This window comes from Rhipicephalus sanguineus, chromosome 1 (genome assembly GCF_013339695.2).
Source record: "Rhipicephalus sanguineus isolate Rsan-2018 chromosome 1, BIME_Rsan_1.4, whole genome shotgun sequence".
Classification (NCBI taxonomy): Eukaryota; Metazoa; Arthropoda; class Arachnida; order Ixodida; family Ixodidae; genus Rhipicephalus; species Rhipicephalus sanguineus.
In genome coordinates, this window is record NC_051176.1 from 262,182,013 (window position 1) to 262,206,776 (window position 24,764).

The window sequence follows — 24,764 nt, forward strand, 5'->3', positions numbered from 1 at the left end:
CAGTTGGGAATTTATAATAATAATTGTTGGGGTCTTACTTCCCAAAACCAAGATATAATTATAAGGGGCGCCGTAGTGTAGGGCTCTGGAAACTGCAACCATCTGTAGTTCTTTAACATACACCTAAATCTAAGTGCACCGGTGTCCTTTTGCATTTCGCCCCCATCGAACTGCGGCCGCCATGGCCAGGAATCGAACCCGCACCCTCGAGCTTAGCAACGCTTCACCCTACGTCCTAGCTACCACGGCGGGCAGTTCGATAATTTACCTCGAAGCATCTTCGGGTAAGTGTGCAGCGCGGCACAGACGAAGGACAAGAACCGGACGACGGTGTGCCGCGCTGCACACTTACCCGAAGATGTTAGTATACCAACTCGCCCAGATCGCCGTATTAGTTTCCTTGAAGCGGTAGCGCAAGAAACGAGGCCACAAGGTAGGTATACAGGACAGTGCTGGCCATCCTGTGTCCCTACTTTATGGCCGCGTTTTTTTTTTTTCTGCGCTACCCTTTCAAGAAGTTCAACCTGTACCACCTCGACCAAATGTCGATTCTTCCGCGGATAATTTTTATTAGTCTAAATGTTATCAGTTAAATGATAACATAAACGTTATCAGGTCAGCCATATAGTATAGACGGGCGCGATGGGAGCTGGACAAGACAGAGATCATCCGAGAGATCGCACTTTCGATCGTTTCATCGCGAATTTTTCCGCGGGTGCCGTGCCATCTCAAGATGTGCACCGCTTGTATTGACCTACACAGTTACTAGTCCTTTGTGAACACTCTCAAGGCCACGAGGGAGTGACGCATGCATCCACAACCGCGTTATCGCGGGTGAATTCAGCCCGTTTCGCGGCGGGCCATATAGCGGGCTTAGCAGCCGATAAATGAATGCTTTTTTTTTTTTTTTTTTCGCGGATCGAATCAAAACCTAAGGCGCACAGTCGATAACTTTGCGCTGGATACCGCTATCGCGAAAAAAGCGTGTTGAGAGCAGAGTTGTTTTGTCCGCACCTCCGATAGCGCGCCACGCCTGTACACAAAAGGGAAACGAGAGAAAGTCGCTCGCAACACCTGCGCGAATGGCGGCACCTTGAATAGCGCACAGCGCGTTGTAGTGTGCGTCACTCGAGTGCACGTGTATCGAAGGGATGTGCCGGGCGCCCTTGCCTCTGGAGGCATTTGCGGCGGCCTTAAATGCCGAAGTGTTTTGAGGGAGAATGATCTGGTATTTCCACAGTATGCGAACACCGGATGGCGGTTTTATTACTGCAGGCTTGGCATGTACTCGTAGTACATCTACATTCTTCGTTAGGTGTTGTTGGGGCTTTACGTCCCTAAACCGCGGTATGATTATGAGAGACACCAGTAATGAAAGGCTCCAGCCACCCCCCCCCCTTCAAAAAAAAAAATGCAACCACCCGGGGTTCTTTAACGTGCGCCTGAATTTAAGCACACGTGCCTCTAGCATTTCGCCTCCATCTAAACGCTACCGCCGCGGCCGGGATTCGCTCCCTGCGACCTTCTGGTCAGCAGTCGAGCACCATAACCACTAGATTACCGCGGCGGGTCGTTCATTAGATGTATTTAGTTTTTCAATATGCAGTATCGCTCGCAAAAAAGGAGAAAAAAAAAAGAGAAAATCTTGAAAGAATGTAAGAATGGGCTTGTTGGAGGTGAACAATTTCTCTTTAGAACTTGTTTTGCGTATGTTCGCGTTGACGCTTACTCACTGAATGCCCGCATGATCGACCACGTGTCTCAGTGGATATGCCTTTCTGTGCTCCTAGGCACGAGTTCGGGTTTCGAGGCAGCAGTCTGATTGGGGTGCTCGTCTACCGCGCGCGTTAAGGAACCGTGGGCGGTCGCAAATAATCGGGGGCCCTCTAGTATGGGCTTGCTTACAGCCCCCCCCCTCCCGCGCCTCTTTCCGGGCGTTAGCGTAGCACGTTAAACACCTTCAATCAATCAATTGGATTCCTATACCGCCTCGCTTTTAGATCGACAAGACAGTGAAGAACGAGCGGAGGATGACCCGGTGATTCTCGGGGGAAGAGGAACAAAATTGAAAGCGGCGGCAACTTGCAGCAGCAGCGAACGCCGCAGTAATTACGTCAAACGCGCGCTATCATCAGCCGGAACGCACGTGTTACCGCGACGGTGTTCGTCAGAAGCCCATCCATCATACTTCGCGAAAGGAAGAGGGGGAAAGAAGAAGATGAGCGAGACACAGCGACAGGAAGGGCGACCGTGCAGGCGTGGAAACACCGCTCTACAGATGTCTCGAACGCGGTTTCGCGGCTATACGAGGCTTCCCACTCGGCCAGGTTCGCCAGGTCTTCGAGAAGCGGACTAACGACTCATCCATCAATTAAATAAGTTAGCGCGCGACAGCTTGTTTACACGCGCTGTCCCGGCGCAAAGAGAGCTCAGCACGCGATGGACGAATGCGAGTTTGGTGACACGGGCGTTTTACCTGGCCACTGCTCGGTAGGTACGGCATGCGGTGCTGTCAAATGAGTGCGGCAGGTTCATTTCTCTAGCTCTAATGCCGTACATGAATACTAAATATAACTATTTCTTTCTTCGCATTCATTTCTTTTCGAGGAGGGGGAGGATCCTAAAGGTTGGGCAGAATGTAAAAAAAAAAAACCCATAACACAAGAAAGAGCAGATCAGCGAAAGAGGTTAGCTATAATTGCCTTCTCGGAGCTGAACTTGAATGCTGAGATTTTACAGCATCATGTTTTTACCAGTATTGCGACCGTAAAATATAGAAGGGCAAAAAAAATGGTAGGAAAGGGACCACCAACCCGAAGGCTACACACACACACACACACACACACACACACACACACACACACACACACACACACACACACACACACACACACACACACACACACACACACACACACACACACACACACACACACACACACACACACACACACACACACACACACACACACACACACACACACACACACACACACACACACACACACACACACACACACACACACACACACACAGGAAGCGCGGGCTATAACACTGAACTTCCCCCTCTACGCCACCCAACACGCGTGTTTGCTTTGAGTAGACCATTAATTCAAAGTGACTTATCCGACTCCCTTTTTGCCTTTTTATTTATTTATTTTTTTGTGGAAGGTAGAGGGCACCATTCCGCCATGGGTTAGCACCGTGGGCCTCTCCGGCCTCTAAATCTCTTACCTGTCAAAACCCACGAGCGTCGACGCTCGTCTTCCGTCCGGCCGAAGCGAGAGAATGTATCGTTTTGGTCACCGTAAATTGATACGGGAGCGCGAACCAACAGTAGGAAAAACGACGACGTAACTTTTTCGCTAGAGAGAACACTATCGGGCGTTCGCGAAAGCGGCGAACGTCTTTTTATCGCTGCTACGAGCACCGATAGGTGTCGCCGAGTGCGAGCGAGCGAGCAAAATCCAAGGCTTCACCGCAGTCAGCCTTTGGCGACCGTAAAGAGATCCGCGTTTCGAGGGAAGACAACAGAACGTGCAGAGAAGGATGGGGGAGTTACGAGTTCAAATTAAACGCGCGGTTTTTACGTGCCAAAAACGCAATATGTTTATTAGGCAAGACATAGTGGGAGACTCCACGCATTAATTTTAAACGCGCACCTGGGGTTTCTTAAGGTGCACCTAAATATAAGTACACGGTTTGTTTGTTTTTTTTTGCATTTCGCCCCCATTCAATCAAATGAGGCCACCGGGGCCGGAAACCGAACCCGGTTAAGCAACGCAACACAGCCGCAAAGCTAGTACTGTGGCGGTTTAATAGATAGAGCGTGTAAAAATCGAAGCGACAAACTGGCGGAACCATAGGCACCGATTAATTTACGACATAGAGTGAGGACGTAAAGAAAACAATACTGCATGCTGTATCTCTATAGTAAAGAGTCCAAGCACGACGGGAGAGAAACATTTACTGACTTATGCTTACAGCAAACGCTGGAGAAGCGACCAAAAATATGTGTCGCTATTGGAATTTGTTCCGTTCGTTTATTTGTTTCTCCCACGACAATGTTGGCAAGCTATTAACGATTAGCAAATCTAGCCAAAGCCATATCACTCGCAGCAGCCAAGCGGATACGCTGTTCATACAGAAAACTAGCAGAAACATTTTCTTTAATTTCGCAAACAAAACAAAATCACAGTGACAGTTTCTTCTATCGTTATTTTCTTCGTTTGCACAGAAACGATTGCGACGATAAATGAATAAACTCGATAAGTTTCCTACAATTAATTACATGCATGCATGTTTATTAGGTATAGAGAACTCTGGATGGCGATCCTAATGTCGAAGCCGACACGAGGAAGTAGCCCTTACTTGTATGATGTTCTGCCAAAAGGGCACGTCTGAATTCAACTGCATATCAGTCAGGAGAAACTCGAGCGGCAAAGCAGGCAAAATCGACCAGGCATTCAAGAGCTCCTGCTTCGCTCTGTATAGGTATAATAAATTGCGACGCAGCTGCGCGGAGGCCCAATCTTTACAATGGCACTTGCCACAAAAATGGTGCCGCGCGGCGAAAAAAAAAAATAAAGATCTTTGTATAAGATGACCGCTCCCTTTGCGATTGAGCTCACGGAATTCCCAAGTTATGCGCCCAGTAAAAAGAGAAAAAAAGAGGCCAACGACTGCTACGTCGCCTCCCGCTTGTAAGAAATTGTTTGAAAGAACTCGTTGAAGAGGAGGCGAGGAAACAACAGCTGAACACGTGCTCGCACACGGCTGGCGCGGCGGGGCAAACGACCTGCAGAAGGCTCACCGTCGCTGCCGCAGGTTGCCCGGACAGCACGCGTCAGTAGGAGCGAACCTCTACGCCAACGCACGGAACCCTCCTCCTCGTGCCCTTTCCCGTCCCTCCCTCCCTCTCTAACACTTTCCGCAGTGTGCTGCTGCATTGCACGACCCAGCCAAAGTCCGTGTTTCGGCTGGTGCCGAGCATACAGGCGCCGTCAAGACGATGCAACCAGCCGGAGTCGACGTCGTTTGCGGCATCTAACTCCCCCACTAAATAACTCGTTACCACCAACAAAAATGTGCACCGACGCCTTCGCACTCTGCGACAGTGCGGACGACGGGTGACCAGAGAAGGAGCGACAGGCGCAACCCTTTTCTCGGTCTGTAAACATCGGATTAAACGGGGATAGACAGATAAACACGGTTGTAAAGACGACAACTTCAAATCCTCGTGATGACACTTGTGATTTGAGGCGAAGGGTCGGGCAACTTGCAAAACGGCATTTATATTCTCTACAGTTGCGCGGAGTACAGGCGGGTTGAAAAATATTCGACCATAAATAGCGTACCGCGTCGAGAAGAACGTTCGCGCCGATCTGTGCTTCGCATGCCGCTCGGGCCTTATAGTTGACAGATTCGACAGATAGGCGCATTCGTAAACGTGATGGATTAAAGTTTATTCCTAATGACCGTAAACGCTTGTCTCCCCTCGGAGTCCCGACGCGCGAGCGGCATACCACTAAAAAAAAAAAAAAAAAAAAAAAACGAATGTCAACGTTCCGAGCTGGCTGCCCCGAAGTGTGTGTGCATAAATCTAATTACTTCGCACAAGGTGAGCGAGAGAGAGAGAGACAAAAAATAAATAATAAAAGCCAGGGATGCGCTGCGGCTTCTCTCGATGGCCGTTTATTCTCTCCCCACCCTTCCTCGCTTATATAGACGGGAGCCTCTTGGCGTGCGACGAAGCCACTTGCGAAACCGCGCCGAAAGCAGCCGGCGTCTGACCGTGAAGCCGTCAATGCCGAGTGGACGGCGCTCCTCTTGCGGTCGCCTTCAGCGGGCGCTCCTCGAAAAGAAAACAGCGCCATCATCCGAGAGTAGTCTCAGTCAGCTGCCTTCTTTCTTTTTTCCTTTCTGCACTTTGCTTTTGACCCACTTAGCGGAACCACGTTCCGAAAGGTTTGTTGACAGTGAACGCGGAATGAACTTCACCGCGGCTCCTAAGAGAGGAGGAGGAGAGAGAGAGAGAGAGAGAGAAGCGTATTTACTAGCTCACGTGACTGGCGTGTAAGTATAGAGCATACTTATTCTACGGTTCCCCTATGGCTCCTGCGTGTCATGCAATGCAAAAAAAAAAAAGCAAAACAAAAAAAAGCGGTGCGTTAAGGAGGCCACAGCGACAAACCTTTAGAAACCGCACGTAGCAAAACGTGAGCTAACCGCCGTGGTAACTTGGCAGGTAAGATATCGCGCTGCTAAGCTAGAAGACGCGGCTGCCACTGACGGCCATGGAGGTATTTCGATGGGCTGAAATTCAAGTACACTCGTGTACTCAGATGATTTAGGTGTACGTCAAAGATGACCCAAGTGGTCAGAAATGAATCCGCAATCTCCCAATGCAGCGTGCCTCAATCACATCGTGGTTTTGACACGTGGAGCCTAATAAGGATGTAATTAACAAGAACAATATTTGAAAACCCGTAACTGTGTCTGCAGAAAAGTAATGGCGACAACGAAGGAATGTCAACTTCGCCTCCCCCCCCCCCTTTATTTTTTGCATTAGAGAGGCTCACCTGATCAGCTCTACTTACCGTCTTTAGGAGATGCGAAGACATCGAAAATATGACACTCTTTAGACTGAACCGCGGGTTTGCTGCTACGGTACATGTATTGAGAACGTGTCATTATTAGGCACCATGCTGCATTCAGGCTAGCCTAACATGTAAACGCGACGTCACGACCCGCATGCAGTCTATCAAGAATGGCACTAATAAAGCTGCCTTCATTTAGCCGTAAGTGGTTTTGTATGAAACAAAAAGCGCGGAAAACCCATGCAACATCCCTTCAGAAGCTTATTTGCAGCGGTTCATTATAGGCGCAGTTGCCACTGAATCAGCATGCTAGATGCGCTACGCCAAACAGATTTGTTAGCATTCTTTCACGACCCTGACTGCAACATCCGCGCGCGTAAATGCGCCAGCGGGAACCACAATCGCTCAATTATCGAACGCAGCGAGTCAACCATCGAACGAGCGCTTGAAGAGCCCTGCGGAGTGAAACACGCGCATGCGAGAGAGACAGACAAAGGGCCACCATTGGAGCAGCACCCCGCGCACAATAGGAAGCCAAACGCGTTCGAAGGCTTTTCGTTCCGAGAAAAGGCTTCAACGGCTAAACCAGCAGCCGAGCGAAGTGCTCTAGTCGTTAATTGGAAGTTTCTCCACGTGGCGAAAGGGCACAGCAGGCATTACGCGCAGCAGAGGCCTTGCGCGGACGCACAGAGCACCTTGACATTTCTTCGGGCCGCCAGCACAGGGCCGACCCCGGCTGTAAGGTCCGAAGGCCGGGGTCGGCATTCTTCGCGGCTTTCAAAAACAGCTCCGCCACTTTTTCTCCGGTGAAGCGGCAAGCACTTCCGCGCTCGCCACCGAAGGACTCGGTGGGAAAAGGGCTGATGGCACGCGGAAATAGCCAGCGGCTACGGAGCACTCTCCCTCGCGGGGTCCCGCCACAACAGGGCCGCGACGACTATGGGTTTAACCTGCCCACAATGAGCGTCGTCGTCGTCAAGTGATTTACTGCCTGGACGGAATACCTCGCGGGCTCAACTTTCGCGCTTTCCGTCGAAACAACGGTGCGACGACGACGAGGGACCAGCGAGGGCGGCTCTCCTCGTCGCTGACAAAGAGCGGCCGCCGTGCCAGGAGGAGTACCTCGCGGGAGGACCGCGAGCGCGCCTTGAACTCCGGCCAACGACGGACGCGCTCGCGGCCGTCCATCTTGCCCGCGCGACAGCACGACGTGTCACGCTTCTCCAGATTTTTTCGTGCACAGTGCCCCGTCGTACGAGGTGGGGAAGCTTTTCAACGAAAATGAGTGCGGTAAAAAAGACACAGCGTGTCTTTTTTTACTGAGACACAGCGTGTCTTTTTGTGCCGACAGCGCACACGTGATGCGTCACGGCTTTTGAGCTATATATGTGGTTGCTTGGTTCTGAATAAAATACTGATGTAAGTCAGCGCTCGTGTGTGTCAAGCCTGTTCACTGTCTTCGTCTTTTGCGCTTTCAACCTGTGTCCATGCCAAATCAACAAGCCCAAACAGCTACCCTAGTAGGTAAAAAAGAGGACGCGAAATGCAAATTCCCTGTAAAGCTATGCAGTGAGCCTTCGTTGCTGCGGCGCCAAGCACCTACCAACCAAACAGCAGCGGAGCAAAACTATGCTCTTCGGTTGTCGCGGTAGGCGGCCGTAAAAGTTTACGAGACGCGGTAATTGCGAAATAGTTGAATTCCTGTAAAGCCTCTCAGAGCCCACAACCCCGATATATAGAATTTCTGGTATGCATAGCAGCATTTGCGACCTACACCGCATCTGTTAAACGAGAAGCGTACGTCACGTCCTAACACAGCAGAATTTTTTTTTTTTATTGTTCACGAATTCGCGTTCTGCAAACGCTTGTGGCCAGCTGTGCTTCAGAACTGGACATAATTCGCCCGCGAACACCCAGCGGAGAGATACGGTGCCTAAAACTTCAATATCATAAAGAAGACGCTATCTCGGCGGTAGGCACATCACCCTCGCGATGTAATAACAGCGGACGTGACGACGCCGTTACACCGATACAGTATCCAGCGCGCGCAGAGCGCACCATCTTTGACTGAAAAAAGCGGCCTTTTACACGAAAATAATCTCGTTTCCTTGCCACTCAAATAAAATGTAACCAAGATTTTAGTACACGAGGATGCAGTAGAAGACATTTTATTTATATCTGCTTTCATGTGAGTTGAACTGTTTGAAAATTAAGGGGTAAACAGGCGCACGTTGTTTCCGTTACCAGTGGGTAAAAAGCAAATGCAGTCAGACTCTCTGAAGAACTGGTAGTTCGAACAACGGGCGCCGGCGTGCGAACCTCGGAATCATGGACGACTGCCATTGGTCGCGACCGGAAAGACGTTAAGTATCCCGAACGTTGTGCCAATGGCACACCAGTTCCAAGTCACGTGACTCAGTGTAACCCTATAGGCTGCGCGATTCAAATAAGTTTGCACTCTCGCACATCAACTTACCAAACCACGACAACAGTCGCGACACCGCTCGACGGTTATGACATAACCACTGTCATAGTTTTTTTTAGGTGATCCTGGGGAGTTTTGTTCACAACGTAGAGTACCAGGCGCGGTTTCTCTTGATGAATATTTCATGTTTCTTTCATATAATTGGGTGTAAGTACGTACACTGCGTAAGGTTGAAGAAATTGTACGCTACTAGCCACGTAACTTGAAAACTTTACGGCTGAGCGCAAGGTTTCCCGCTATGCGTGATTTAGAGGAGAAATATAAAGCATGAACAAGGAAGGAAGGAAGAAACAAGCGGAAAGACAGGGAGGTTAGCCAGTTCTTAGACCGGCTGGCTACCCTGTGCTGGGGGAAGGGGTAAGGGGGATAAAAGATGATAGAAGAGAGATGTTAGAAAAAAGGAGAGCCAGAAAAGGAAAAAGAAAAAAGAGATGGGAAAAAAAAAAAGGAAACGAGAATATGTCACTTCTTAGAGTCTGTCTCTAAGACCAGTTGTCCGCAAGAAGCGCAATAATGCTTTTAAAGCCTTCTGTGCTGACGATGGACTCGGCCAGGGTCCCAAAACCCTTTGTTCCGACCAAGGGCGATTATCAAGTTTATCTAGCGCATTGGAAAGTTCTTGTCTTGGCGCACTGAAACGGGGACACTCACACAGAAGATGGGAGATCGTTTCTTCACAGCTGCAGTAATTGCATGTGGAGTTGTTGGCCATTCCAATCAGACAGGAGTAGGCATTCATGAAGGCCACGCCAAGCCACAGGCGGCACAGAAGCGTCTCCTCAGCTCGCGATATTCCTGACGGAAGACGGAGCTGGAGATTGGGATCCAAGCTGTGTAGACGAGCGTTGGTGAATTCAGCCGAGTTCCACTGGGCAAGTGTGAGTTCACGTGCCAGCGAACGAAGTCTTGTAGCTGCGTCGGTTCTGGAGAACGGTATATCTGCGTAGTGGTCACTGTCATGTGCAGATCGGGCGGCCTCATCCGCACGGTCGTTACCGTATATACCACAATGACCCGGTATCCACTGATACGCTATGTTGTGTTGTTTCTCGACTGCATGGTGGTGGAGAAGCCTTATAGCAGCGACTAACTGCTCATTAGGTCCATAACGAAATGGCGACATAAGACATTGAAAAGCTGCCTTGGAGTCAGAGAAGATGGACCAAGCTTGCGAAGGTTCTTCAATTACAAATTCTAGTGCTGCACGGATGGCGGCGAGTTCTGCGGTCGTTGATGATGTCAAATGCGTTGTTTTGAATTTTATGGTGATTGACTTCGCGGGAATAAATACTGCCCCTGCTGAGCTTTCAGAAGAGACAGAACCGTCCGTGTAAATGTGAAGGCGTCCGCTGTGTTTCTCGTGCAGGTACAGTAGTGTGGTAGAATTGCTCTAGAACAATAGGCGAGAAATGTTATCCGAAAGGCTCCGATGATGAGAAATGCTGCAGAATTGCTTTTGCGTTCCTCTTAATATCAGTGGGAATTCAAGGCCTACAACGGCCTGAAACTTATCGGCGTCCTCTCCCCGGAACGAGATAAAGAGCGACTATGTCTCTTGACAGCAACTGCTACGGCTGATGTAGTACGTACGTAGGGAATGCCCTTTACGTGTAAATGCTTGATAAACCGCACACACCGGGCTCCAAGCAAAGTGTAATCTTGAACTGCAGCCGCAAAGGATGGAGCGATATCAACAATGTACGATGCACGGGTACCTTAAAACTGCAGCGAAAGATAACATAAAACATGAAAAAGAAACTAATGTCACACATGTGTGTGACGAAAGCTACACTTTCAGACCGCGACAAACGCGTGACGGGACACTCCCAAAAATGCATGGGCTGCTCCTCATGAACGGAAGCGTGCACTTACAACAGGCTGCGTCTTTTACATGGTCCTATCGGTTTTATTAGCGGGCTCCTGCAGGGCAGCTGTGACGCCTCATTAAGTCTCACGGTGCGCGCTTATGTCTTCATCTACAACATGCCTCTTACCCGTCAGAAAACGAATACACCATCTCCCACTCAAGAGAACCATGAGGGGATGCGAAGCAGCATTGGGGCGCACACCAAGTTTCCGTTACGTTCATTCGGCGTTTCCTTTAGTGTGTGAGGTTTGTATTTAGTGTTTGTGTTATCATTACGTTGTGTTTGTGCGTTGCTTTCCGTTAGCGCCGTGTGAACGAGTGGCGCCGACGTTGAAGTTACAACTCATCTGAACGGGAGCGAAGCGAGAATTTGGCTGCGGCGCGGCTGCATCACGGGGGAGGAGAGGCTGCGCCACGGCTGGAGCGCGGGGGAGGAGAGGAGAGAAGGCGACCGAACACCTGCGTAAAAGAGGAGAGTGGGAGAGAGAGAGTAGGCGCATGCGCAGTGGAGCGCGGACGCCACCACCGCCGCCGGACACAGCCCCGAGCAAAAGCTGCTTCGCATCTAAAAACGACGTAAACCTTTGGATTTCACTTCGTAAATTACCATTTAAATGACATCTCGCTGGTAGCTGTGCTCGCGGCTTCGGTGATGCTAAGTGCGTGTGCAGTGACTCCCCAATGAAATCTGCGCGGTATGTCAATCGCTTTTCCTGCATTTTCTTGGGCATCGTCTGGCGTCAGTCTCCGCAATCTAAAGCAGCTCGCATAAAAGGTCGGCACTCAAGGCACAGCATACACGGAAAAAGGCCAGGCATGCGGGCAGACCAAAATCTCTTGACAGCGGCCAGGGAAATCCCCGGCTCCTTTCCGGGTTTTCTGGCAACGCCGACGCTCACCGCGGGAGGCCCACGACGCCGTTAAAGCGCCGCACTCTAACGTATGCAGAGCCGAGCCCTGTGCCCCCTTTACTAGGACCAATTACCGCTTCTTCCTGTCCCACCGAAGTGATGTGGCCCTGCCCACCGCGCGACCAGACGGCCACGGTCGACCTGGCTGCGGAGGCTTTTGAAGATTTCGGCACGTAAGCCGTGGGCGGGCGGTCCATCGGTGGGCAGCAGTGGCGCCAGGAAAAGTAAATTAAGCTGTTACGGAACCCGAAAACGCAACCCAGAATGCCGTTCTGGGTGGTGAGTGAATACGAGCAAAAAAAAGAAAAAACAACAACAAAAAAACAAATACCGAACGAACGCAATGAATTAGGACGAAACGTGCTTCTCTTTTTCAGGAGTGTCGTTGACCTAAAGCTGTGGTGGCGTCGAGTTGCTGAGCTGGCGGCATCTGCGCCTCATCAACTCGGGAGATGAGCGCCACGAATACATTTCGCGACTGTACGCGACGCAGTCGATTTACTGCGGTATAAAAACCGAGTCGTATATTGTTGTACATCGCCCCTCTGCACACTCAAACACTCTAAGGTATTGCGTATATGTACGCGCGTGCTAACGCAGAAAACGAATGTGCTCCGGTTGAGCGCAAGCTGGTTGCAGCGTTGAGCCCAAAGAGGCCTACTGAGCAGCCCATGCAATGCAGTGGCGTTTGCAGACGAGAGCTTTAAGTGCAAATATACACTCAGACGCCTCAGAATCTATACAGCCAGCCTTACGTAAACGATGGTGCACATGAGCACAGAGCGCCTCCTCATCGACATGTAAGCTTTAAGTGCAATCTCAGATCGGTACACTGGCCACCAGGAGCGCTGCACACGCGTGCGTCGCCTAAGCGTTAAGCGGCGCAAGCGGGCTCGTATTCCATCATCTCAATGACAGAGCCATTACGTATATACTATACCACCGCCAGGAGCACTGCATGTGAAGCGAGCAGCTTGTGAAAAGTGGCCGCTCAATCCACAGTGTACTGCGTATATAGAACCTTCCGGGTTCAACATGCTTGCACTCCCCGATTCCCGCTAATTGGACATGAATATTTTCTCTTTAGCACACGTCACGCAGCGAACTGACCGAACGCTCGCATTTCGAGTTGCAAGCGCCATGTACCGTAATGTAAGCGCAATTTTGTTTTCTTTTTTTTTTTTGCTTCGCGCATGTATTGCAGAGATTGCGTAGGACATGAAATTAATTGCAGACCACGAGCGGCCTGCTTAGTTTTATGGCGGAATGCCACACAGCCTTTCCTCGGTCGCGGTGCTGGATGCTGATTAGCACTCGCCGATAAGGCCGAAGAAGAAGACAAAAAAATAAAGCGAGAAAATTAAAGTGAAGGGACACAAGAAAAAAGGAAACGGCGCAGGGAGCGGCCAACATATGGGATACGCTTACCATTACAAGACTGACGAGCAGCGTTAAAGTGATCGGTACCACGAACCTGGAAAAGAAAGAACGAAAAAGATCAACAACATTGCAATCACGCAGCAGTGAATAAACACGGAACAGTTTCTTTCACAACAGGCGAACGATACGTACGAATACGCGGAGAAAAAGAAACGCTGTGGGAATGGAAATCGCATGGGAGTTGGCGCGACGCGCCGTGAATGCCAAGAGCGTGGTCCGGATCCGTAAACGTTGGCTCCTGGCTTCCTTGCCGGTGATGAATTGCTCGAATAGCCTCACAACACAGCTCGCCTGTTCCATTTTCGCCTTGCCAATATTGCGTCACGTTCAATACGAGTAAGGAACGCGTATAATCAGCCGCGTTCACCGAACGCTCGCGGCGTCATTTGCGCGCCAGAGAGTGCTGTACGGTCAAGTGCTGCCACGCTCTTTTTGTTCTTTGTTTTCCTCAGCCAAACCAATCTTGGTGACCGCCTCCGTACGCTGCTGGCTCGCTTGAAAACACATTCCCCGCGAAGCGTCTCCTTGTAGTAAATATAATGGCAAAAAAAAAAACATAATAAGAAAGGAAAAAGAAACACACACAGGAGAGCGAAAATTAACTTCTGGCTGCTGCAGCCGCTTAGGGGGAGGCGGAACAAATTTAATAAAATGCTAGCTCAAAAGCGTAACAAGAAAGCAAAAACAGAAAAAAAAACGCATTAACCATTTCGCCGAGAGAACCCGACGAGCCGCGCGTTGTCGCATTCATTCAGAGATGCTGGTGCAGCGTCTCTTAACAAAAATGCACAAAAAAAAGAAAACACTTCTTAACATTAATAAGAAATTCAACTTGTTTCGCAAAAAGTACTCGGCCTCACATTTGTGTTCACTTTTTTGGTCAATGTATGCGCAGGTGTTTTTATAGAGCCAAAAAAAAAAAAAAAAGGAAATCATCGCCAAAAAAGCAAGCAGCGAAAGGTGTGTCGCGAAACCACTCTCCCCATAAGTTTGCTAAACTAAACACGAGGCGCTATGGCATACGCCGCATGAAGTGCAAATGCGAGATTGAATGGCGCGAAACATAATTCCCCCTGACATGAGCCAGCAAAATTTGTTTGCATTAAAAAGAAAAAGAACCAGAGGGGGAAAGGGGCAAAGAAAAGAACCAAAGGTTGACGTAATGCTATTCACACGTTGCCAGAACCGCTGATGGAGGCAGAATATTTGTCCAGACCTCATCTCTCGTCCGTGCTCTTTGAAGCGCATACACGGAAGAAGGGCGCTGCGCGGCCAAGGTGAAAAACGAGGCGTGATTGAAATACGAATGCAGCCCTATGACCGTTGTGTTTTCGCTTTGGAAAGGCGCATTCGCTTAGAAAGCTTTGCGTGCGAATCGACGATTACCAATGCACCACAAGTATACATAAGTGTGTCCAGTAATTACACTCAAAAGCCGCAGGCGTACAGCGCTCCACTCCTCCCTTAGTTGGCTATGCCGCATCGTTGGAGAAGTCGAGAGCGACGGTCGCGGGGGCGACGACGCTTGCCTCGTGGCGTCATCGTAAGTCGCGGAAAAAGATAAAGACGGGCCGAACAAAGTATACAGCAGAAATTGTCAATGGGAGTAGCACAAGCACAACAACTCGTCAGTGTTGTAGAAACGCGCCCAACGTCCCATCGCGCTGGCTTGCACGAAGTAAGTTTTTTGAGGAAACCAGCAGCGTTTTGGAAGCGCGTCGAGCGTCTGCACGCGCTTTCGTAAGACGCTCAGCGGGTCATTCTTAATAAATGTTCGGGTTTTACGCCCCAAAACCACGATATGATTATGAGATTTGCTAAGGCACGTTGCCGGGCTAGTTGGTTAGGATTCATGATTCGTACGGCGTAGCGCACCACGACAGGGACAGAGAAGAGGGACGCACAGACACAGCGCTAATAAGGCATGTGTGATCGCAAATAAAACCATTAGTTGCAAGTTAGCGCTGTGTCTGTGCGTCCCTCTTCTCTGTCCCTGTCGTGGTGCGCTACGCCGTACGAATTATGAATGATTATGAGGGACGCCGTAATGAAGGGCTCAAGAAATTTGGACCATCTGGTGTTCTTTAACTTGCATCTAAATCTAAGTACACGAGCCACAAGCAATTCGCCTCCATCGAAATGAGGCCGCCGCGGCCGGGATTCAATTCAGCGACCTTCGGGTCAGCAGTCGAGCACCAGAACCACTAGACCACCGTGGAGCGGGTAGGCGGGACATTTTTAATGCGCTCTGTTCTGTCGGAAAAGGTATGTTCTGTCTGAAGAGGCCCAGAGTTCAAATCCCGTTGTTGGAACCTTGTTAACATTTATGTTTATCCGGTGCACATCTGCGCTGCGCTGACGTCCCTCGTGCGCCTGTGTGCGTGTGCGCGCGTGGGTGACGTCGCAACGCTAGACGGAACGCCCATCCATCCGGAATCCATCGTGCTAGTGAAAGAAAAAAAGACAACTGCCATTTGCATTTAATATAATAAATCAGGCGCTTTTACGTGATAAACCACTATCTGACTATGAGGCCCACCGGACTGGCAGAATGCGGATTAACTTTGGTGTTGTCTAACGTGCCCCTAAACCTAAGCACACGACCCATTTGCATTTTGCCCATCGAAGGGAACAAAAAAGCAGTTAAACAAAATTGGCTGAGAGGGATCAAGGAACGCCAGCCATCTTTTGAACAACACCGCGAACAGTTATAAACGTCTGTGCGTGCTAACAACCTTATAGCCTAAAGTGTTCCAGGAGCGAGATATGTAAAGTTTATAAACCATGACGCACAGTACGAAGTGCGGCAATTTGTTTTAAATCAGAAAGCTCACATAAATAACGACAACATCATGTCCCTGGCTTTTGTACACTTCCAAATATAACATCGCTTTCAAAAGCGAAAACGCAACACAAAGTCAAGGAAGGGCCCCAAGCACATCAATCACTCCAACGTAATGTAGTGCGAGTCGTAGTTGATGAAAAGCACCCATAAAAAGAGACACACGCACGCGGAAAACCTGGCAACGACCGGCGCGGTCTGGTTTTGATGACACCCGCGATTTCAAGCTTTGAAAAGACGGACACTGTCTCTGAAACGTTTAGCCTATTGCACGCGACTTGCGTGTGAAAAACAAAGAAGCACCGTACATGCATTCTCTTATCGACGCGTCCGGTCATGTGCCCCTAATGTTTTCTTGAAAACGTACTCGTTTATCGTCACTGTACGCTGCGCTTCCTTGACACATATGATAACAAAAATAAGAGCCTGGTAGGCAGGTGGGACCATTCGCGCGCTTATGAACAGCTATCAACCAGCGAAAATCTTGCCTTTACTTGAGATAATGTTGTCGACAAGGAGACTTTGCTTTGTCTGTAAGCACTGTGCAAAATCACACTTTCGCGAGGATTAACGGGGATTCTTGTTCGACATAAACTCTTTAGCAAAAGTTCCCGTGCCACGAACGCAGTGCAGTTCATCAATATATTATGGACACGTGAAAGCAGGTAATGCGATACCTCCGTGTAGAAATAGGTGCAACAAGCAGCTCTTCTGTACTTTCCTTTTGAGCAGCCGCTCATTCACCCGTCGCGGTAGATAGCTCAGTGGCTGTGGCACTGCCGTACTGAGCACAAGGCCACGGGTTCGATACCAGCCCCTTCCAATGGGCCGACAGTATACAAGAAACGCTCGTTTACCGCGCATGCGGTGTGCGTTAAAGAGGCCTGGTTAGTCAGTATTAGCCCAGAGTTCCGACTGTGGCGCGCCTCGCAATCAGATTGTGGTTTTGGCACGCATTGCGCCGGAATTCAATTCGGAATCCGACTTTATTGCGAAATTCCTTGCCCAGAAGTTTCGCGACTGAGCTCGCGACACCCCGGGCCTGTTGCTGCGATTTCCACCTCGTTGTTACCGTACCGAGCGATCTGACGTGGATTCCGACATATCCAGAGCAAAAAGTTGCCGACGGCATGCGTCTGGGAGGAAGCGCGCAGGCTCAGTAACAGCAAGAGGGGCTCGGGAACCATCGCCGTAATCAGGCGCAAAAGAGCTTTCCCACAGAGCGCAGCCGTTGCACAACGTGACCGCGCCAAGGGAGGCGAAGCCAGCACGCAATCCGTTCGCGGCTCCCGCGGGGAGAAGAACGGTTGACTCTTCCATCACACGCTGCGGAAGCCGTCAGCAGAGTAGATCCAATTTAGGGCCGAAGGATCGATCGGCGCGACTAATTCTGTTCTTAGCGGCCGTAATTGCATCTGCCCACCCCTGTCCGCAAACAATCGCGCGCCGGCCAGCTTAGCGCACTATTTATAACCCGTCCCTTGCCCTTCCTTATAGCACCTCTTCCTTCTTCATTCGGCTGTTTCTTCCGGAATGTTGTCACTGAGAGACCGTGGCCGGGCCGAGAGCAATCACAGCCAAGACGGTCGTACACAAACGCAATTCCTGATGCCGCCGCGCTCCTCTCATTGTTCGCCGGAATTCGCAGATCTCGACTGCGAGAGCCAGGTTTTCCCTCTCTTCTTGTTTTCTGTTACATTCTCTTTCCTGCAAAGCCCACCTCATTCTTCAAGCCCAGATTGGAATGCAAAGGAATGTGGCGATAAGGACGATCTACTTTCCCGCGACGCCAGCCATCGCGAGGCGAGAGGGATGTGCGCAAGATAGGCTCGCAGCGCAAGCCATGGATAAGCATGCGCTCGGCGCTGGACCCGAATTGCTGTTTGCCTCGGGGCTCGCCTTCTCTGCACCGGAAGCCCGCGGGTCCCTTGGACTGGGCTACTCGAAAATACCCCACCTGTGCCACCGGTTCATCGCTACTAGGAATACAAACAAAAAAGAACCCCTAAATATGCATTTAAACACAGCCGACAACCGACTAAATAGCCTATGTCTTGGGAAAGGTATCAGTACACAGCAGAGATGTGAAACTAGTGTAAAAAGGAGCTGAACTCATACTAATTGATTGCAAGTAGCCGTCGCACCGTTTTCAATCGTTTTGACGTCATATCAATACTATGGGCTAAAAGGAGCGCACAGGAACCAATATCGTTCCTATGCGACTATCAGAACAGAAAGTTGACTTGTTCTTTAAATGTCATTTCGTAGGTTTGCGCTGCTCAAATTCCTAAGGTCCACGGGCGTGTACGTAACTTCGCTTCAAGAACGCTGCCTGCTATAGAGTGTGCAAGCAAACTATACTTCATCTGTGCTGCCTCTATATATTCCCTTAAACCCCGCTGCTTAGCCAACGAGAACTATCGCATACCTCTGGTTAACAGTTCCTACCTGTCTATGCATCCTTTCTCTCGCTGTTCGCAAAGCGCAAGAGTTATAAACTTCTAGCATGGCTACAAGGAAAGACAGGAGGCACACACGGTAGCCTTGGCGCGATTATCTCTCTGGCATCCCGATGTATACAATCAGTAGTACACAGCGCTGACCATCGACAATAACGAGCGGCTCGAAAACGATACCGAGGTCTGTCACTCATTACCTGAGTGGAGCGGCTGCACAATGTGCCACGCACACGTAAATGCACGTGTTAAAGAAGGGGGGGGGGTTCAGTGTTAATACTAGAACACTATTAGTGTAATAAAGCACCCCTTCCCGTATCACCGTACAAGTAAACATATATTGTGGACTAAGGTTGTTGTTTTCAACTGTCTCGGTGACTAAGTGCTAAGTGCAAAGCTGCAAGAGGTGGCCGGTTTGATATCCGGCCACGGCAGCCGCATTCCAATGGGGTCAGAATGCAAAAGCTCTTGAGCATGCCGAGTCTTGAGTACAGGTTGAAGAACCTCAAGCGGTCAAAGTTCATTCGGAGCCCTCCACCATGACATTCTCCCCGTAGCGCCTCCTCTCATTAAATATTATTCTCCCTATATTTTCGGAGGTGAAATGCTAGAAGCCCGTGTACTTGGATTTAGGTGCACTTTAAACAACCACAGGTGGTCGAAATTTCCAGAGCCCTCCACTACGGCGTGCCTCATAATCATATCGTGGTTCTGGCACGTAAAGCCCCAGGTATTTATTATATTCCTACATTTTTATGAATAACTGCTGCTGGGCAACACGAGGCCATGGATGGGCGCCTTCTTATCGCCCCAAAGCGCGGGCGTCATACACACTTCACGTGGTTGCGTTCCGATCAGTACATAAATGATTTTGCCGATAGACGAGCGGTGCAAACACAAGGAAAGGCAGAAGAAAAAGAGCAGAAAAAAAAAGAACGTTTCCAAAAAGTGGTTACGCAAGGGAACGTCTCTCTTCTGGACAACGCACCACCACCGACAGCGGAGAAGGTTACCGGTTCCGCGTTGTGGATTGCACTATCGCGCGCAGATACAAGGAGCGGACTTTGTACAGCGAGCTGTTATTTGCCTCACAGCTGCAAAGCTCTGCCGGCCTTCATTCGCACGTTGTGCGCTGCTTCGGCGGCGCCAAGTTCACCGGCAGCGCACGCGCCTGAAGGTGCGCCGAACGCAGTGAGCGCGAGCCGTATGATATACTGCACGCAATAAGCAGAAAGGTAACGAAAGGTTTTGCGTCGCCTCACCTTTACAATTCGTTTGCTTGCCTCGACGAGAGCTGCGATGTTTTATGATGTCAAAAACAAAGTACAGTACGGTCCACTGTTAAAGGGAATACTCGAATGAGCAACTTTCATTTTGTTGCGGAAAGATTGTTCGTGGATGTTACTAGTTTTTCATAACCACCAGTAGTGCTATGCAAATCTAGGCCATTATGCTTTTGTAGGAGAGCGAAATCCGGACATACCCGAAACGCAAGTGTTCCCTTAAACAGTGGACCCGTCTGTACATCACTGTGCGGCTGTAAGGCGTTTGGTCATCCCAGCACCGAGAAAGTTCAATATATTCATATGCAGGACTGTAGTTCATCGACGCAAGCAGTTGCGTAGTTGCTTGAAGATGTGAAACGACATTTATCAGGTAAGGGCAAAATATTCTCAAATACAAAATCCAAGTCCTTGTCAGGCTCCTTTACAAGGGACTTATCATTCCACGTGCGACCGACAGCTCGACGAAAATTTCTTAGGAAAGAGTTGCCGCGATTGCGTATTTACTGCGACGTAACACGCAGTTAAGAATGTTTCTTCTGCTCAATATAAACAGCGCATGGGTCCGTCGCTTCGGCGAAACTTCTTCGCGACTGAAATCATGATAATTATCACTGCCACCACAACCATCGTTGTCGCTGTTACGTGCAAGCGAAATAACCCCGCAAAGAACCTCACGACCGCCTCTCCAAACGCGTGCTTGCTCACTTGGGGGTGACAAAAGATGAGAGAAGATTAGGACAATGCGCTCGACTTTCGCTTACAAATGAAGACTGCCTTTAACCCTTATCTATAGACCAACGGCACGTGAACCGAGAAGTGCCGAAATACGTAAATTAAATGCGTGGTTGTCAAGCTTACAAAGTGGTCCGGAGCAGAAAGCGAGAGGCATTGTCCCTGGGTGGTAACAAACACCCCTTTCTGCCAACACTCGTCGCACTTCGCGAGTGAATGCAGAGGCGGGCGCCGGTCTCCTGGCAGTGCATCGGCGGGGCAGTAGGTAGTCCTCCCAAGCACGATGTTTCTTTTCGAGTGCATGTTGTATCTTATCGACTGTCCCTGCCAAACACATGCACGTGCCAAGAATTGTCTTCACTCAGTACAGGTATATGTTCGCCTCCTCCTGGAAGACCATGGCGCACCCGCTGCAGCCGAGCGAGCGGTAGTCATCCTACAGGGCGAAAGACTTGTTTTTGTGCCTTTCAACAGGTTCCAGGTCAAGGAGCACTTTCTTCCGTAAACGCCGAAAAAGAAAAGCGAACGTTCAGTCGGGGAAAACAAGCATGCTTTGTGTACTAATGACGTACTGCTCACAGACATCAAGACCGCGTGAATCACGTGGTGTGAATGGGCGTCGTCAGGCAGCGTGCAGCGTACGTATGTGCGGTCTATAGAGTTAGCCCGCATTTTCAGAACGCAAAGAAGAACTACAATAACCTAACAATTACAAAAAGCCTGCCAGCTCAATATTGACAGAATGCAGACTTCGGCGCGCCAAGTGAGCCGGTTTACACATGAAAGCCACACACAATAAAGCCGCAATAAAATATGGCAGCTTCGCACTAGTCGTGCCAAGCCTGAAGGAAAGGTGCAGCTGGGTGGCCTTCTTTGCTTCTCATCTCTTTCTTTCTCTTTCTCGCTCTCTCTTGCTATATCTTTCCATCTTTTCATGTATTTATTCCCGTTATTTATGTCTAGTTTCCTTTCTCTCTATCTTTCTGCAGCTTTCTCTCTCTCTTAGTGAGCCAGTGGTGAGTAGTGGGATTTGCCCAATTTATGTGACAGATTCCCGTTCTTGATGATGACAGTTTTCTGGTAGGCCGCATAAATAACGGCCAGCTTAAACAGCTTCGCCGCTTAAAAAAAAAAAAAAAAAGACGACGATTACGATACTCCCTCCCTCCGGCTCGAACCCCTGATTTTTATATTATTCGCATCCACCGCAATTTTTCGCTCAATGACAACGCCGGTTTTTTGCTAAAAACCAACGACGTCGACAACGGGATTTCTGCGACAAGGGCTCTTTAGCGATATTGCGTTAAAAAACCAAAAACAATCCCTGTGAGAGCAACAGTGCCAATGAGTGCTTCGCTGGAAGCCATGCTGAAAACGACCGCGTTTCACTTGACCGCACACATCCATGTAATTTCTTAAGCATTTAATTACGAACCATGGCACGGCCTATAAAACGCTTACTCGCGAGAACCGATTGAAAGTGAGCACTGTAAGCGTTGTATCACATTGTGACGGTGTAGAAGCATAGTGTTACATCACTACAGATGAAGACGACGCTAGAATCCGCGAAACGCTATGTATACACTCACTCGTTTCCTTTGAACATTTCCGTCTCTGCGCAGCCTTTCGCAACGGGGCCACCTGAATACATCTTTCGCAAGTTTTGAACGCTGTCAGCTTTGCGAATCTCGAGGAAGATTTAAGGACAAAAGAAAAACGGAAAGTAAAAGTCAGGAGTCGGTTAGAAATAATATCGACACTAAGTGAAGTTGCACGATGCACATTTACGCTCAATATGAGCTGCAACGTGGCGCTCGTAATGGAATTGGTCCCAAGCATTCACGGTGACACCTGCAAACGTTAAATTGGATTACAAAACACAGAGTAAACGAAACCGCGCTTAGTTCTCTCTCTTTTTAGTTGGCGCCGCCGTGTAGTGCTGGCGCCGCTTGAACAACGCCCACTGTGTTGCAGCTTATATTGAGCGGTATACTGTATATTTATTGTGTGTAATTGTAGGTATGCAGGGACATTTCAGGTTCATCGAATACTGTGCAATTCGAACGAGGCGCCTCCAGGTGTTTGACACGTGCTAAAGCTTACTGCGAATACCGAGAAGAAAATGTAATTGGTGCACATACTGCAGAGATACCAGACTGAGCAGTTCGTGCTGAACATGAACGCGTCATACTTAAACGTTTGGTAAAGTTATAGCTAACAAATATCTTTACGCGCATGTAAAAACTGCGAAAACGTTTCGCGGAAAGCGACAAAAGACTTAACAAAATATGCTCGAGTGCTGAAACTCAGCAGTCGGTTGGGATCAACAGGCGGGCGTGACTCGCTCACAGCGAAAATAAAAATATGAAAATTGCAGCATGGACGAGTAAGAATCGTCCTACTATACCACCTATGCAGAGCCTACAGCACACGTGACACACTCGTATGCATCAAACTAACGAAGCAAAGTTCAGGCAGTCCATCGACGTCATGACAAACGCATAACGTTCAAGAATTCCGTTTGAATTTGTTCATTTCGGACATCGCAAGGCATAAAAAGACGAGGAAGGCGTCATAAAAAACAGAATCTTTTATGCTGGCTATATTTGTGAATGTATAAGGATGGTCGCGGCCCGCGTCGTTGCTCTTTTGAAAGCTGAATGTTGTGACAGGCACAGAGTCATTAGTGTGCAATGATGGACCTGCTTTCAGCAGTGCAAGGCTTTCAAAGTGGGCGCGAGATCATGAAATAACAATCATGTTTTGTTGGCCACATCATCCGGCTGTTAATGACCTGACGTATAGCTTAAGAGACACGAAGCAGCATATACAGAAACACTCCCGGATTCGCCAGGTGTTTGGAATTCCTGCCTTTAGGCCTCTGTTCGGCATCGCTCAAAGTCCAGGGGATGCAGAACTCTCCTTGACATTTCGAGGAGCGACCAGACACAAAAAGCAGATAGCGGAGGTTGTCTCCGTTATCTGCTATTGCTATTGATTACCACAAGTTTGTCTACATAAGGTGCGATTTAGAAAGAGGCCCATGTAAAGCGTAGAAGAAATTCGACGATGCAACAGCCATATGTCGGGCATACAACCCGCGGACTATGACAAAATCTTAGGTTTACAACGAGAAAGTTGAACGTGGACGATGAGAAAAGGCAGGAAGAGGTGTCTGGCCCCGTGTTTTGTTGTCATTCACACTCAACTTTCGCGCTGTAACCTCAAGATTATGTATTGCCAACTAGAAAAGTCAGCCACACTTGGTAACGGCAAAGTACGAAAAGAAATTTAGGTTTTCCTTGACACGTGGTGTGGGCCATTTCAGATAATGACGGCTACAAACAGTGTGCTTTAGCCCAGTGTGTTTGAGCGGATCTATACTTTGTCTACCATATTCCAGCGCCCGTTCCAGCGTAGTCATCAGAAACATTGACTGGCGTGACGTGTTTTCACGATACGTTTCCTTCTGGTCAGTCGCGAGCAACCGTATATGTGCGCGTATGATGCTTGTAGGTGCTGTGCAAGAAAACAATGTTTCTTCACATGGATGAAGAGGGGGGGGGGGGGGAGCCGGAAAGAGAGCATACAGGCGTGGCCACTCTTTCTTCTACGGGGCTTAGCGTTACGAATTCGATCTAATGTTGCAGATGTAGTGTCAGTGCTCGTTCGTACAGAATATCCAAGGGGGGTGCTGGCTTTCTGGGAGACACCGATGACTCGTCGGTCATACGCGGGCAAACGCATCGCGGCTCGCCTTCGCGGTATCAAGGAGTGGGACGAGCACCTTCGGCTGGTGCCTCGCGAGCGGCATCGCGTGGCGAAGCCAGCAGGAGCAGCGATTATTGCGGGAAAGCGGCACGGCTTCTTCCACCAACACAGGCTGCACTTCCTTGCGGAGCAAGTATGTACGTGCAGCTGGTTTACGAAAGGGCGACCAACGACAACCGGACCGTGCTTTTTCGGTTGGCTGGCGACGGCGACAACCTGGCGGCTGTTCCCAGCGCCGGACCAGAGTTCTCTCTCTTATCGGCCACCACGCACACTACAGCACCCCGATGGACGAGCAGCGTACGGCAGGGCCCCACGACCGGCGACGCCAGCTCTACCCACCCATTTCAAGAGCGCGCGGGCCAGTCTTCAGAC

At 49.5% G+C, this 24,764-nt stretch overlaps 1 long non-coding RNA gene across 1 annotated transcript in view; it reads right to left on the reverse strand.

Moving 5' to 3' along the window:
- Positions 1-5,271: 5,271 nt before the first annotated feature.
- Positions 5,272-24,764, reverse strand: part of LOC119378853 (uncharacterized) — a 52,760-nt gene continuing 33,267 nt past the window's right edge. The window contains exons 2-3 of the long non-coding RNA XR_005181069.2: positions 13,291-13,336; positions 5,272-6,008 (exon numbers count right to left, since the gene is read on the reverse strand). This is a non-coding gene — a long non-coding RNA (uncharacterized LOC119378853). The remainder of the gene's footprint in view (positions 6,009-13,290; positions 13,337-24,764) is intronic.